The sequence below is a fragment of the Cupressus sempervirens genome, chromosome 1 (assembly GCF_028749045.1).
Source record: "Cupressus sempervirens isolate cs-2001-9-10 chromosome 1, ASM2874904v1, whole genome shotgun sequence".
Taxonomy (NCBI): domain Eukaryota; kingdom Viridiplantae; phylum Streptophyta; class Pinopsida; order Cupressales; family Cupressaceae; genus Cupressus; species Cupressus sempervirens.
In genome coordinates, this window is record NC_143118.1 from 833,842,715 (window position 1) to 833,846,992 (window position 4,278).

General features: G+C 34.0%; 1 long non-coding RNA gene across 1 annotated transcript; it reads right to left on the minus strand.

Moving 5' to 3' along the window:
- Positions 1-2,303: 2,303 nt before the first annotated feature.
- Positions 2,304-2,793, minus strand: LOC149580436 (uncharacterized). The gene is made up of 3 exons (XR_016359957.1): positions 2,726-2,793; positions 2,443-2,524; positions 2,304-2,337 (listed from the first exon to the last, which is right to left on the minus strand). It is a non-coding gene; the product is annotated as an uncharacterized LOC149580436 (long non-coding RNA).
- Between the last annotated feature and the right edge of the window lie 1,485 nt (positions 2,794-4,278).

The window sequence follows — 4,278 nt, forward strand, 5'->3', positions numbered from 1 at the left end:
TTATTTTGTTCTTAGCTCCTCATCTCAAGTCGTAATTTTTGGAGGACATATCGACTTTTATATATCCAATGACTTATATGAATAAAACAAAAATTATATATCTCACAAAGGTAGAAGTATAGTGAAGTGTGATACTAATAAGGCACTGAGACTGAAAAGTTAATTATTTTGGGTGACCCATCTGCTAGGTGAACCAAATAAAGGAGCTGTGTGGTGGGACAAATGCCACAAATAAGACCTCATTCAATTAAGAGGACCATGGCTATGATGTGCCAACACAATGGATAAAATTGCTAATCATTGACACAAATTCTCATTTATAAAATCCTTAAAGTTACCTTGACATAGCAGTAGTGAATATGCAGGGGGAGCAATTACTGTCCTTTGGGGAGCTTCTAATCTGCTTGCAAGGGATTGCATAAGATTGATAAAGCAATATTATATTGTTGACTGAACTGCTGACATCTTTGCATTTACAAGGATTTGGGAATGAAAATACACATCCATTCATACAAGTACTCTAGGGTTCCCATATCAATATCAATGGGATGGAAATAATTTTAGATTTCAAATATAAATTTTAAAGGCTCTATCTTGGAAAAATATAAGGTGTAGATATGTGTGAATGAGTAAGAGTGCGTAGTGTGTGTGAAATAAAAAAGAAGACCAATGGAGCACAACACATGCTAGAATCACAACATAATATGGGAGTACAGACAGTATATCCAAATTGTTTTACAAATTGGCTTAAGGGAATGTTACTAGGAGATGGGATGCATCGATTGGAGATTAAGGGCATGCATAAATATTTTCGTGAAAGAGAGTGTATGTGATATAAAATAGAATACTACAAAAATAATGGATAATATGGCTAATCCAAGATGATTTGATTATGTGGTATTTGTAAAACCCATTAGGAAGAGCCAAACCATCTTATCAAACTATCAATATGGCTAGTCTCTCATTCTACATACTACGACATTAACCCTTCCTTATATGTGTAACCCTTGTACTTATGAAGTCCTTGCATAGCCATTGGAGTTCAAACGTTGTACTATGAATTGATATAAGAGTGGTGATCTCTTATGAAGCGTTGGAGTTTATGAGTGTATCACAACCTATATGGAGAATTAACACACATTCATGTGTTTTGGGGTAGGGTGGTTATTTGAGTATCTTATTGAGCTTCACTTTGTTTCGAGAATAGTTTAATATTCTCTACTAAACAGGGCCAACCACATTATTCACCCTTTGTTAACTATAAAGACATATATGACATACCTTAACATACGTGACATTGTTATGTTGGATAAACCATTCATAACCTTCAAGTTCAACAACAATAATACAGCAGAGAGAAGAGTTGTTTGGGAGTCTTTGTATAGGGGCTCGTATGCCTTCTGAAGTAGAGGTACATCAAGGCTATCATCATCATCATGATTAGATATGCTTGGACTAGATGTGTCATGGATCAATGTATTTATACCATCCTCTTCAATTGTGTTTTCTAGCGCATGATCATCATCTTCCATGGGATCATTATCTTCACCTTGGATATTTGCACCTCCATGTTCCTCCACTTCGAAAACCATATTCTTCGGATTGTTGTGGTTCATATCATGTACTTCCCTGGGAAGATCAACCTATATAAAATTGATTAACATAAATAAACCATGATCATCAACTCATCATCAAGTGATTTCATATGTATATAAATTGTTAAAATGATATAATGAACGACTTACCAGTGGATGATAGTCATGCCCCCCTTCAATGTGACCATTCTCCCTACAATGTCTCTTAACTGTTTTGATTAGCAGTCTTCTACGGTTTAAGCCCTTACAAATATTGCAAGGACAATAACATTTTCCATCACCTTTTCTTTTCAAGTTAGACCACAATCTAGCGATTGTCTCCCTATTTTGTTCTTCACTAATATTATGTGACATGATCGTTCTTTGCAAGAAGCAAAAATCGGGCTATGAAAACTTCGGTCTATTGCAACTTTCAAAAACTAAGCAAAACTGTCGAAAGTACACAAATCTTCTTAGACCTAGCTAAATACTTTAATATTTTAAAAATACTTTCTTTGACTTTATTCCTAAGATTATTTGTAAAACTTTGACCAACTGCCTGAAGGTCTTATTTCAAGAGACCTTACAACATTAAGCCACTAAAAGCAATTTCAAAACATATAAGCTAAAAGTCTAGTTAAAATATACATTAGAATAAATAAATAAAAAATTTATACCCGAGCGCGTGGCTATAACTCGTGCAACGGCCTTCTTGCTTAGCTATAGAAGCTCTCCAGCAATCAAATTATACAAACTACAAGGCCTAACAAAAATTTCAAAACATATAAGCTACAAGTCTAGTTAAAATATACATTAGATTAGATTCAACAATAGCAAGCAATGTTATTCAGAATTAGATTCAACAAACCTTAGCAGTGTAAATAGCCATCTCCTCTAAACTGGACTCCAAACACGAGGGGGCATTCACATACTCTTCCCCTAAAGGTATCCTGAAGAACAAAAGCCACTATTCTTGAGTTTGTGAATTGCACCTTGAGATGAATGAAGCTTAAAAGGAATGAAAATTGTTTTCATACATTTAAATCAGGATGTAATATTTATTCATAAGTATATACCTTGCAAGCACTTAAAATTGTTGTTATATGTGTTGCGAGAAAAGAAGAATTTTATACTTATGTGTATAGATGCACTTCCTGTATGCGATCCAAAGCTCGAATGTTATCAAGTGTGTCCAATGATGGGGAGAGACCTCCGTGCAAGTAGAAGATCTACAATGAAATAAAAGAAAAGAAAATTTTCTTTTAGTAAGAACAAGTTTGTTGTGCTACACAGGGTACCAACAAAATAGTGTATAATATCTTTTTCTTTACCTGGCTTTCAATTCAGCATGAGAGCCTTTAATAGAAAAGTCAAGTTGATAACATATTTAACAAGAGCTATAGGGCAGCATAGTTCCTGCGTAAGTCCAAGAAAATTTGTGAGGATTGACATAGATTTGCATAAGTCCAAGAAGATGTGTGAGCATTGACATAGATTTTGTGAACATTTTCTATGTAATGAAGATTTTACTGCAAATGGAATGAACCTAGGTGTGGATTGGTAAACTGATTATTTGTATCAAATGGTGTAAAATTGAAACTAAAACCATTTCAATTGGCCACACCACTCATGGACTGTTCCTCCATATGTTATAATACTTTCATCATATATCACAAATATGAAATAGAATATGTAGCACACTAAAATAAAGCATTAAAAGATAGTGTCTAAATGTAATTAAATATATGGAACTGGTTATAAGAATCTGTACAAATCAATCAGAATGGGTTGAAATCAGTGCCCAACTTAAGAAGATCAACACTAATAATACGTCAAATATTTATTGTTAATTTTTGCTCGTAGCTGTAGGGAAATTAGGTAAGTGAGCAACAAAAGAGCTAATAGTTTGTAAGAGTATACCATTTAAACTGTGTATGCTCATTTAACAAGAGAGCCCATAATTTGGCATTAAAATACTCAAGACAATATATTTGATATGCATCTTACTTCAGCATTTCATGTAAACGTACATATTAACTCCAAGTGTCAAATGTCAGCTGTAAGTGCAACAATGCAAGTTTCCATCTGTGTAACTTGTTTTTCTACTACAGTCAATGCTGATACATCCTGCTTTAACATAAATAGATTCAAAAGGAAGCATTGTCAACTTAAGAAAAATAGTAAAAATATACAGATGGATAAATGATGCATTTGTTTGGTATATTGTTAACTAGTTGAGCAATAACAGAAGCTACGCTGACTGCTTGAAACTTTTTGTATGGCTTTTCCTGCCCCTGTGAAGAAGATGAAAGAATGCCATAGATAGTAATCAAAAGGAATTAAGCCTACTAACAACAGCATGATTTGCATTGACAGAAAAAACCACAAATCCATACATTTAAAGAATGACTTGAGTGATCTTTCAAACAATTTGAAAATGAGCTCTGAACAAATACTTTTAACCATATTTCCTTTTATTATGCTATGTCTCCCTGCAAGAAAAATAAATAGATCGACAAGAAAAATATTACACATGCTCATCTGCATGCCAAACTAAACATGTAATTAAACAAGTGTTACACCATTTGTAGAAATGGGAAGCTCAGGAGCACCCTCTGCAAGAATGATAGGCCCAACACTTTGGTACTTGCTCTCTCATGCCAAAATGTGCCAGCAAGCACAGCAACCTTCTGCTCTCTAACAT